The sequence below is a fragment of the Coregonus clupeaformis genome, chromosome 30 (genome assembly GCF_020615455.1).
Source record: "Coregonus clupeaformis isolate EN_2021a chromosome 30, ASM2061545v1, whole genome shotgun sequence".
NCBI lineage: Eukaryota > Metazoa > Chordata > Actinopteri > Salmoniformes > Salmonidae > Coregonus > Coregonus clupeaformis.
The window spans coordinates 12,333,152-12,346,413 of NC_059221.1; positions in this window are offsets into that span (position 1 = coordinate 12,333,152).

Sequence of the window (13,262 nt, forward strand, 5' to 3'; positions counted from 1 at the left end):
ATTAGGAAATGGAAGACATACAAGACCACTGATAATCTCCCTCGATCTGGGGCTCCACGCAAGATCTCACCCCATGGGGTCAAAATGATCACAAGAACGGTGAGCAAAAATCCCAGAACCACACGGGGGACCTAGTGAATGACCTGCAGAGAGCTGGGACCAAAGTAACAAAGCCTACCATCAGTAACACACTACGCGCCAGGGACTCAAATCCTGCAGTGCCAGACGTGTCCCCCGCCAAGCCAGTACATGTCCAGGCCCATCTGAAGTTTGCTAGAGTGCATTTGGATGATCCAGAAGAGGATTGGGAGAATGTCATATGGTCAGATGAAACCAAAATAGAACTTTTTGGTAAAATGTCAACTCGTCGTGTTTGGAGGACAAATAATGCTGAGTTGCATCCAAAGAACACCATACCTACTGTGAAGCATGGGGGTGGAAACATCATGCTTTGGGGCTGTTTTTCTGCAAAGGGACCAGGACGACTGATCTGTGTAAAGGAAAGAATGAATGGGGCCATGTATCATGAGATTTTTAGTGAAAACCTCCTTCCATCAGCAAGGGCATTGAAGATGAAACGTGGCTGGGTTTTTCAGCATGACAATGATCCCAAACACACCGCCCGGGCAACAAAGGAGTGGCTTCGTAAGAAGCATTTCAAGGTCCTGGAGTGGCCTAGCCAGTCTCCAGATCTCAACCCCATAGAAAATCTTTGGAGGGAGTTGAAAGTCCGTGTTGCCCAGCGACAGCCCCAAAACATCACTGCTCTAGAGGAGATCTGCATGGAGGAATGGGCCAAAATACCAGCAACAGTGTGTGAAAACCTTGTGAAGACTTACATAAAACGTTTGACCTGTGTCATTGCCAACAAAGGGTATATAACAAAGTACAAATACTTATTTTCCACCATAATTTGCAAATAAATTCATTAAAAATCCTACAATGTGATTTTCTGGATTTTATTTTCTCATTTTGTCTGTCATAGTTGACGTGTACCTATGATGAAAATTACAGGCCTCTCATCTTTTTAAGTGGGAGAACTTGCACAATTGGTGGCTGACTAAATACTTTTTTTCCCCACTGTATATATTTGCGAGGAAAAAAAAACATATGGGGGATTGGAAGTGATGCAGACAATTGCATTGATGGAAGTTACAATCTATCTGCAATATTAAAGATGATCTACCCCCTAAAAAAAAAAAATGAAAGAAATAAAGAGAGAAAGAAGGATGCTGAAGAAAAACAAGATAAACAAACTGTCTTTAGACTTCTAGATAAATTATATTCGACTCTAGATAACATTTTATCTTTCTTACTTTCGAAGTTCATTCACATTAAGTACAGAAGGACTGTCCCCAATATGAGATAAAGCAGCCAGTGAATGTTGAGCTTGTTGTCATGACAACATCAGGTATGTATCTAAAGCGTGTATTTCCTTGCTGTTTTACATCATAGGGAGACATACCCACTTCACCTGCTCTACCAGATACTTTATCCAAGACTATACAAGCCTAGACGTGACATTCACAATCATGGTGGTAATGGCCTGTAGCCTAATGCCAATGAGGAGTGACAACACAGACCATGCCAACCCATGCCAACACCAAACCCTCCATGTATAGCGACTGGGGACACACTAGGTGACATTTAATTGCCCCTTCCTGGCTTCGTCGGCACAAGTTGAATAGGTCATGGCATTTGAGAAAGGTACTGTACAGTATGTGATGTACAGATGTAGGTTCTTAATTTGATCACTATTTTGTTGTTGAGAATTTGTACTGTATTTGAGTTTTAAAAAGGCTTCTAAAGTTTGTAATTTCTACTTTGAAATTTTAGACTCGATTTGCTCTAACGAAAAATATCAACCCATACAAAAATGTCCATTAATTATAATCAACATAGTAACCCAATTTCCTGTTGCTGCAGGATTATTTTCCTGCTGTAGAAAACTTGCTCAAATTAAGATCCTACATCTGTAGCTATAATCCTTCCACTGATGTCCCTCAACATGTTTGGCCCAATTTTTGACTTACAATGTTGCTCAGAGTTCAGTGGTGAAAGCATCCAGATGAAATGCTAAGGATGTTGTGGATATTGAGAGAGAGTGGTGTATGCTGGCAACAGTTCAAATAACTGTAATCCTCTTTTGATGTTGTTATTCCTATCTCACAGGAAAGTAATACTTCACCAGTTTCTCCACAGTTTTCTCTTTCTCGCTCTCATCCTCCTCTTCCTTCCTCACTCATTAGGCTAAATACCTCTCAGATGTCTAATGGCAGTCATAAATAAAATAGGTTTGTGGAGATGTGCAGGGTGCGTGTGCGTAATTATGTGTGTTTGTGTGCGTGTGCGTGTGTGCACATGTGTGCATCACCACACAACAAAAGGAATGGGGTTGGAAGATAAAGCAGACGTTTTTTAATCAATGCCTGGCTGGGCCCAGGTAAGATACTGAAATACAGCCCTGTTACTATGCAACACTGTCTGCTGCTCTATCTGAAGAAATTCCTACAGTTGAAGTCGGAAGTTTACATACACCTTAGCCAAATACATTTAAACTCAGTTTTTCACAATTCCTGACATTTAACTCTAGTAAAAATGCCCTGTCTTAGGTCAGTTAGGATCACCACTTTATTTTAAGAATGTGAAATGTCAGAATAATAGTAGAGAGAATGATTTATTTCAGCTTTTATTTCTTTCATCACATTCCCAGTGGGTCAGAAGTTTACATACACTCAATTAGTATTTGGTAGCATTGTCTTTAAATTGTTTAACTTGGGTCAAACATTTCGGGTAGCCTTCCACAAGCTTCCCACAATAAGTTGGGTGAATTTTGACCCATTCCTCCTGACAGAGCTGGTGTAACTGAGTCAGGTTTGTAGGCCTCCTTGCTCTCACACGCTTTTTTAGTTCTGCCCACACATTTTCTATAGGATTGAGGTCAGGGCTTTGTGATGGCCACTCCAATACCTTGACTTTGTTGTCCTTAAGCCATTTTGCCACAACTTTGGAAGTATGCTTGGGGTCATTGTCCATTTGGAAGACCCATTTGCGACCAAGCTTTAACTTCCTGACTGATGTCTTGAGATGTTGCTTCAATATATCCACATAATTTTCCTTCCTCATGATGCCATCTATTTTGTGAAGTGCACCAGTCCCTCCTGCAGCAAAGCACCCCCACAGCATGATGCTGCCACCCCCGTGCTTCATGGTTGGGATGGTGTTCTTCAGCTTGCAAGCAACCCCCTTTTTCCTCCAAACATAACGATGGTCATTATGGCCAAACAGTTCTATTTTTGTTTCATCAGACCAGAGGACATTTCTCCAAAAAGTACGATCTTTGTCCCCATGTGCAGTTGCAAACCGTAGTCTGGCTTTTTTATGGTGGTTTTGGAGCAGTATCTTCTTCCTTGCTGAGCGGCCTTTTAGGTTATGTCGATATAGGACTCGTTTTACTGTGGATATAGATACTTTTGTACCTGTTTTCTCCAGCATCTTCACAAGGTCCTTTGCTGTTGTTCTGGGATTGATTTGATGTCAATTAGCCTATCAGAAGCTTCTAAAGCCATGACATCATTTTCTGGAATTTTCCAAGCTGTTTAAAGGCACAGTCAACATAGTGTATGTAAACTTCTGACCCACTGGAATTGTGATACAGTGAATTATAAGTGAAATAATCTGTCTGTAAACAATTGTTGGAAAAATTACTTGTGTCATGCACAAAGTAGATGTCCTAACCGACATGCCAAAACTATAGTTTGTTAACAAGAAAGTTGTGGAGTGGTTGAAAAACAAGTTTTAATGACTCCAACCTAAGTGTATGTAAACTTCCGACTTCAACTGTATGTAAGATTACTTCAGAGCTTCCTTCTCTCTCTCTCTTCGTAAGTCGGGTCTTTGATTGTTTGGAGGAAGCCAGTTGATGAATCTGCATTTATTTTCCTGATCCTGTACTTTTTGTTTTAATATGGAACTGTGACGTCAATAGGAGAGCATTTCTGCCTGAAATCATCTAACAGTTGTGTTCATGGTATTCAAATATCTTCCCTTCCTAATTACGAAAATGTTTGTTTGTTCACAAGAGTGTTCAAGTAGGCAATGATACAAATGCCAGTGATCAGCTAGAAAACAACTTTTTCATTGTAAAAATACACAGGTAGAATTCCAAGCCCATGATTTTCCATGGTGCCCAGTCAAATAACGTACTGTAAGACACCCCTTTGTAAGGCTATGAGTCAGGTTAACTGAGTGTCAGTCACGTGTGCCAGTCCTCCTTTTGTCCTAAGACTTCCAATCAATGCCGTGTTGATCTTTCAAAGAGACATCAGTGGATCAAATCACCATCTAGCCAAACCAAGTGAAATTAAAAACATTACAGTTGAGTTCTAGATGTCATATGTGATATAGAAAACCTGAGGTCAGGTTTGACTGAATGGAGGGAGGGACAGGACACACTGTTATATTCACACAGGACAATACATGCTGCCTTTAACTAGGGTTTTCGGTTGGCTCACGTGTGGCTGAGGTGCCTTTGGATACCGCTCCCCAGTACAACATATCTGATCTCTCTATTGAGCTTTTCTTTTATTATTAGAGTGCATTCGGAAAGTATTCAGACCCCTGGACTTTTTCCACATTTTGTTACGTTACAGCCTTATTCTAAAATGGATTAAATTAATGTGTTTCCTCATCAATCTACACACAATACCCAATAATGACTAAGCGAAAACATGTTTTTTTTACATTTTTGTAAATGTATAAAAAATAAAAAACTGAAATACCTTATTTACATAAGTATTCAGACCCTTTTATATGAGACTCGAAATCGAGCTCAGGTGCATCCTGTTTGCATTGATCATCCTTGAGATGTTTCTACAACTTGATTGGAGTCCACCTGTGGTAAGTTCAATTGATTAGACATGATTTGGAAAGGCACAAACCTGTCTATATAAGGTCCCACAGTTGACAATGCATGTCAGAGCAAAAACCAAGCCATGAATTGTCTGTAGAGCTCCGAGACAGGTTTGTGTCGAGGTGCAGATCTGGGGAAAACATTTCTTCAGCATTGAAGGTCCCCAAGAACACAGTGACCTCCATCACTCTTAAATGGAAGAAGTTTGGAACCACCAAGACTCTTCCTTGTGCTGGCCGCTCGGCCAAACTGAGCAGTTGGGGGAGAAGGGCCTTGGTGAGGGAAGTGACCAAGAACCCGATGGTCACTCTGACAAAGCTCCAGAGTTCCTCTGTGGAGATGGGAGAACCTTCCAGAAGGACAACCATCTCTGCAGCACTCCACCAATCAAGCCTTTATAGTAGAGTGGCCAGACAGAAGCTACTCCTCAGTAAAAGGCACATGACAGCCCGCTTGCACCTAAAGGACTCTCAGACCATGAGAAACAAGATTTTCTGGTTTGATGAAACCAAGACTGAACTCTTTGGCCTGAATGCCAGGCGTCACATCTGGAGGAAACCTGGAACCATCCCTACGGTGAAGCATGGTGGTGGCAGCATCATGCTGTGGGGATGTTTTTCAGCGGCAGGGACTGGGAGACTAGTCAGGATCGAGGGAAAGATGAAAGGAGCTAAGTAAATGTTTTACATTTTAGTCATTTAGCAGACACTCTTATCCAGAGCGACTTACAGTTAGTGAGTACATACATTTTTTATTTTTCATACTGGCCCCCCGTGGGAAACGAACCCACAACCCTGGCATTGCAAGTGCCATGCTCTACTAACTGAGCTACACAGGACTTGAGAGATCCTTGATGAAAACCTGCTCCAGAGCGCTCAGGACCTCAGACTGGGGTGAAGTTCACCTTCCAACAGGACAACGACCCTAAGCACACAGCCAAGACAATGCAGGAGTGGCTGTGAATGTCCTTGAGTGGCCCAGCCAGAGCCCGGACTTGAACCTGATCAAACATCTCTGGAGAGACCTGAAAATAGCTGTGCAGCGACGCTCCCCATCCAACCTGACAGAGCTTGAGAGGATCTGCAGAGAAGAATGGGAGAAACTCCCCAAATACAGGTGTGCCAAGCTTGTAGCGTAATACCCAATAAGTCTCTAGGCTGTAATCGCTGCCAAAGGTGCTTCAACAAGGTACTGGGTAAAGGGTCTGAATACTTATGTAAATGTGATATTTCAGTTTTAAATGTTTTATACATTTGAAAAAAATTCTAAAAAACTGTTTTTGCTTTGTCATTATGGGGTATTGGGTGTAGATTGATGAGGGGAAAAAACTTTAATCCATTTCAGAATAGGGCTGTAACGTAACAAAATGTGGAAAAAGTCAAGAGGTCTGAATACTTTCCGAATGCACTGTAAATTCACCTTTCTTTGCCATATACAATAAATACATTGGATTACCAACCAGAGATCTTGCATTAAAAATAGTAAGAAAGAATTGTTATACTTCGTATGAGAGACTATTCTATGAAAACTGTGTCTGAGGAGTTAAAAACCATGAAAAGTTCCTGCGCCTAATCACATTTGTAATCATGTGTTGCATTTTTCCCGTGGTGTAAATTATAGAAAACCATATTTTGTTTCCATGACAGCAGCAGTGAAAAATTAAATGTCGTGAGAATCGTGAAGCTAAAGTCTCAGCTTCACAGAGGAGAGGGACGGACAGACAGACAGACAGACAGACAAAGGGCTTTTGTATTGAGACGGGGCGGACATTGAGAACACTCACGACGTGGATGAATGGGTAAACCCACAACATGGTACTTTAAAAATCTCCTTTAACTACAGCAATATCCCTGAATAGTTTCTAAAGCATCTGATATTCAGCATCATTATTGTAGGTCTACACTGAACAGTAGTCTCTCTCTCTCTCTCTCCCTCTCTCCCTCTCTCACATGAACACACACACACACACAAACACACACACTCACACGTTTGTTTTACTATCCTTGTGGGAACAAACAATTGATTCCCATTCAAAATCTTATTTTCCCTAACCCCAAACACCTAACCCTAATTCTAATCATAAACCTAACCCCTAAGAGAGAAAGAGCGAGAGAGCGAGAGGAAAGACTGATATAGTGCTGCTATTCTCCCAATGTGGAGATGCTAGCTGTTGTTGTAAAGGAAGAACAGCTTGAGGAGAGCTTCCAATCTGTCTTGTGGAGGTCTGAGCCAAGACCCAATGGTTGCTGCCAGCAGCACTGTAGCTCTGCTCTGTGTGTGTGTGCCCTGTTGGTGAAGTAAGTTGGTACATCTGTCAGTAGCATTACTAAGAAAATAAGACGGTCTGTTCTGCTAAATCAGGCAGACAAAAAGCCATGTAGCGTCGGCTATGAATCACAGCACAGAATGTGAGAAACAGCTTGGACAGATTCACATACACAAACACACACGTGCGCGCGCACACACCCACACTTAAGGCTTGTGTGTATGCACAGGTATGAACACAGACATAGACAAAGACACACAACTTCCTTTTCTGCTCTTAAGTAAGCAGCCTAGTGAATAAATGAGTAAATCAGCTCACATTATGTTACAGAGAGATGAGAGGGAACAGAGGACTGACAGGGCACTGAGCTGCTATAACCTCACCACTAACATGCAAAGAACCCATTACAATAAGTGGACATTTGTTTGAGACCACTTACCTTAGCAGGCTAATATGATCTTATGTAGTTTAAACTCAAATACATGCAATTTCGCAGACACTTTTATCCAAAGCGACTTACAGTCATGAATGCATACATTTCACATATGGGTGGTCCCGGGACCCACTATGCTGGCATCGCAAGCGCCATGCTCTACCAACTGAGCCACAGAGGACCATATTATGCATGACTCCAGAGGACACAGCGAGACAGTGGAAGGACAGGTGGCTGTAAATAATCAGGAGGCTTAAAGTGACACTTCCCAACATGGCCGACACAAAGGGAGATGAATTGTGACTGTTGGGAGGGCAGAGAGATGACACCTTGTAACCCCAGAGACTCTGAACAGTGTTGCTGCAGTATTTGCAACCTAAACTCAGCAGCCTTCAAAGGTACCTAAACCTTTTAACATTTTAACGTTTTAACTTTTTATTGCAATGGGCTAAATCAGGGTCACACGGAGTGATTCTTGGTAGTCTTAAACAAATCTACTTTGAAACAAAAGTATACACCTCACACACGGTTGTGGGCTTAAAAAAAAGAAAACACTTGTACCATGTCAGATATAGAGTTGAAATGTATTACATTTTTTGTTTGCATCCCAATATTACACTTTATATTCATCACAGAAGACTAAAATATAACAAAACTGTTTGACATAGAAACACAGAATTTTCATCACAAAAAAAAGTATTTATTAATTATGGAATTATGAAAAATATTAATAACATTCCACCCATGAGGCCAAAGAGGGCGCTTTTGGTCATTGACTGCAGGAAAAGGATACACACCCTCAGAAGGTTTTGATCATCTGAGGGACCCACATGAAAGTTGTATGATAGATCTAGAGTCCTCCTGCAGATATGAAATTCATTAAATTCAAGAAATTCACAGTGATTGATGTTTTCGACACAAATATGCAACTAAGTGACCATCTTCATATTCATAAAGTAGCCTATGCATGAGGAAATCTGAGTCTATTCAGGAAGAGTATTGAAGTATTCTTCTTCTATTCTTCTAAGTGGTTTGCCTGCCTGTCCCAGTGAGTGATGAGTGAGTGAAGGAGTGTACTGATGTTCAATAACTCTGTCAGAGAGAGATGGTGCCATGATGCCCAAGGAAGAAAAACGACGACAGATGGTAGAAATAGAGAAAGTAGAAATGAGCCTTTCGATAAGGGAGGGCGGGAGAGCTCCACCAGTTTCAGACAGAAGATGTGGTATATTACCTGTAAATATTTATATGACCCTTCAAATAGCCCCTTATTTACTGGTTATGTGCAGGTATACATACCCCTTTTACACATATCAGGGGATAACTGGCAAATTGGAAGGGTGGGGGGTGTTGTTAAACAATGGGGGCTGTTTGCATTAAACATTTGGGAGGTGTTAAACAATGGAAGTGTTAATGAATTTACCTGCAAAAAAGCAGAGAATCATTCACACAGACTCGATTCCTGTATTTTGGTTACAGGGTCTGTGTAGTGAGTAGGTCTTTAGATGGCTTTTAATTTGCCATGTTTTTCACCCACTACCCCTTTCAGATATACAAAAAGGCTGGTATAAAAAAAGCAGGTATGGTAAATTAGTGGGATTTTGGTCTGTGTATGAAAGGGATCTCTCTCTCTCTCTCTCTCTCTCTCTCTCTAAGTACTGTATGTTCCAGTCCCAAATTGCCACCTATTCCCTATACAGTGCACAACATTTGATCAGGGTGAAAAGCAATGCAATATGTAGAGGATAGGGTGCCATTTGGGACGCAACTGTAATCTATCCCAGTCCCACTGCCAGCAGGTCACATAACCACTGCCACTGACAACCCTTACTAAGCCAAAGACACTGAATTAACGTACATTTCTAAATCTCTCTGACGTCACATAGCCCTGTTATTGAGGGCCAGCTGGACCTCCCTGACCAAACCCTTTACCCTGCTGGCTGGCATACAGGATACAGACGGAGAGACAGGGAGAGAACGTGGCCACAGTATCAGATGGAGAGAGAGACAAGAGAGAGAGATGGACCTCCCTGACCAAAGCCTGGCACACAGCACAGCACAGCACAGCACAAGACAGGGAGAGACATGCATAGAGATACATTCATCTCTATGGATACATGTACCACAGCATCAAATCATATCAAATCAAATTTTATTGGTCGCATACACATATTTAGCAGATGTTATTGCGTATGTAGCAAAATGCTTGTGTTCCTAGCTCCAACAGTGCAGTAATATCTAACAATACATAACAATACACACAAATCTAAAAGTAAAATAATGTATTTTTTACATTGTAGAATAATAGTGAAGACATCAAAACTGTGAAATAACACATATGGAATCATGTAGTAAACAAAAAAGTGTTAAACAAATCAAAATATGTTATATTTGAGATTCTTCAAATAGCCACCCATTGCCTTGATGACAGCTTTACACACTTGGCATTCTCTCAACCAGCTTAACCTGGAATGCTTTTCCAGCAGTCTTGAAGGAGTTCCCACATATGCAGAGCACTTGTTGGCTGCTTTTCCTTCACTCTGCTGTTCGACTCATCCCAAACCATCTCAATTGGGTTGAGGTCAGGGGATTGTGGAGGCCAGGTCATCTGATGCAGCACTTCATCCCTCTCCTTCTTGGTCAAATAGCCCTTACACAGCCTGGAGGTGTGTTGGGTCATTGTCCTGTTGAAAAACAAATTATAGTCCCACTAAGCCCAAACCAGATGGGATGGCGTATCGCTGTAGAATACTGTGGTAGCCATGCTGGTTAAGTGTGCCTTGAATTCTAAAGAAATCAGACAGTGTCACCAGCAAAGCACCCTCACACCATAACACCTCCTCCTCCATGCTTTACGGTGGGAACTACACATGCGGAGATAATCCGTTCACTCACACAGCGTTTTACAAAGACACGGCGGTTGGAACCGGATATCTCCAGACCAAAGGACACATTTCCACCGGTTTAATGTCTAAGGCCTGATTCACACAGTCCCCTCTGAACAGTTGATGTTGAGATGTGTCTGTTACTTGAACTCTGTGAAGCATTTATTTGGGCTGCAATTTCTGAGGCTGGTAACTCTAATGAACTTATCCTCTGCAGCAGAGGTAACTCTGGGTCTTCCATTCCTGTTGTGGTCCTCATGAGAGCCAGTTTCATCATAGCGCTTGATGGTTTTTGCGACTGCACTTGAAGAAACTTTCAAAGTTCTTGAAATGTTCCGTATTGACTGACCTTCATGTCTTAAAGTAATGATGGACTGTTGTTTCTCTTTGCTTATTTGAGCTGTTATTGCCATAATATGGACTTGGTCTTTTACCAAATAGGGCTATATTCTGTATACCCCCCCTACCTTGTCACAACACAACTGATTGGCACAAACACATTAAGAAGGAAAGAAATTCCACAAATTAACTTTTAAGAAGGCACACCTTTTAATTGAAATACATTCCAGGTGACTAGCTCATGAAGCTGGTTGAGAGAATGCCAAGAGTGTGCAAAGCTGTCATCAAGGCAAAGGGTGGCTATTTGAAGAATCTCACATATAAAATATATTTTGATTTGTTTAACACTTTTTTGGTTACTACATGATTCCATATGTGTTATTTCATCGTTTTGATGTCTTCACTATTATTCTACAATGTAGAAAATACTAAAAATAAAGAAAAGCCTTGAAAGAGTAGGTGTGTCCACATTTGTGATTAATAGACATTATGGACAGTATGTGGATAGTATATCTGAAGAATACGTGGATAGAATAGTATATGTACAGCAATAGCTGAATAGCATGGCCTTGACTGCAATACAGTATATACATATGAAATGGGTAAAACAGTATGTAAACATTATTAAAGTGACAAGTGTTCCATTATTAAAGTGACCAGTGTTCTTTGTCTATTATTCACCTTAGGGCAGCAGCCTCTAAGGTGCAGGGTTGAGTAACCAGGTGGTAGCCGGCTAGTGACAGTGACTAAGTTCAGGTCAGGGTACCGAACTTGTGGTCCTCTGTAGCTCAATTGGTAGAGCATGGCGCTTGTAACGCCAGGGTAGTGGGTTCGATCCCCGGGACCACCCATACGTAAAAATGTATGCACACACGACTGTAAGTCGCTTTGGATAAAAGTGTCTGCTAAATGGCATATTATTGGTTGGAGGCCAGCTAGCGATGGTTATTTAACAGTCTGATGGCCTTGAGATATCTGTTTTTCAGTCTCTCGGTCCCAGCTTGGATGCACCTGTACTGACCTCACCTTCTGGATGATAGCGGGGTGAACAGGCCGTGGCTGAGGTCCTTGATGATCTTCTTGGCCTTCCTGTGACACCGGGTGCTGTAGATGTCCTGGAGGGCAGGCACTGGTGTGCCCCCGGTGATGCGTTGGGCAGATCTCACCACCCTCTGGAGAGCCCTGCGGTTGCGGACGGTGCTGTTGCCGTACCATCAGGCATACAACTAGAGAGAGGATGGCAGAGAGGGGAGAGAGAGAGAGAGAGCGAGCGAGAGAGTGAGAGAAAGAGAGAGAGCAAGAAATCTGCTGCAGCTACAGAATGTTACATTCAATCCTAGCCAAATGTATTAGCCTAGTCATACTTACTAGGTCAACACCGCCACCTGCTGGTAGCACACGGTTGTTGTTTGCAACTACTGTTCAATACTTGTTCTTTTCAGAAATAAAATAACCAGACCAATTGTAAACATCAATAAATATTTATTTAGTTTCTTATTTTTTATAATGTGCTATTGCAAACAGATGCATTCAGTACATAATAAGGTACAGAGGTAGGACATTTCATTTGTTGACTTTTCTGAAGACATGACTTCATACTCAGTGTTGGAGGTGGTGGGTACAGCAGAGTTACATTTAGTGCATTTATTGCATTATAAATATAAAGCAGACATGAATATAGTGCAATTTGTACCCCGTCTTAAACCGAAGAGGAGTCTTGATAGTCTCAGCTACTGTCTTGTCAATGCAAGTAGACTTTGTATTGCATACAGAATTTAGGTATTTCTAAAAAGTAAAACAACAGAAAATGATAATTGTGAGAGAAAAAATATGCTTTGGATATCCATCAATTTCACTTGTATTTTATTATATAAATTACCTGCAAGAAAAATGTAATATCTCCAAGTGGGATTGATTCTGATTGTTGTGTTTCAGTGATGAAATTGTGCTTGGTTGGTGTGTATGTTTTGTAGTTCTCAAGTCTCAGGGTTGCTTTACAGTAGGTCTAACGACTGACTGTCTGAGGTTGCCATCTAGTGGTCTACAGACATATCCATAGACCAAGTATAATCCAGCCTTCAACAATCTCTCAAAATTGCAACATGTTAGGTTAGGGGCCAATCAATAGAAGCAACTCAAAATGTTTCCAAATAATTACTGTGATTGCATCCGAAACGGCATCTTATTCCCTATATACTGTACTACATTTGACCAGGGCCAAAAGTAGTGCACTATATAGGGAAAAGGGTGCCATTTTGGACACATTCCACGTTTCATACTAATAAGGGAGAAAATACACAATTTATGTATAAATACATGCTTATGAGACTTTGAAGACATGATCAAGTAGACCTACAGTACATTTTCCAGATGATTTTCTGTCAATATTTATAGATTTCGTGCACCTTGTTATTACTGAGGAAGAAC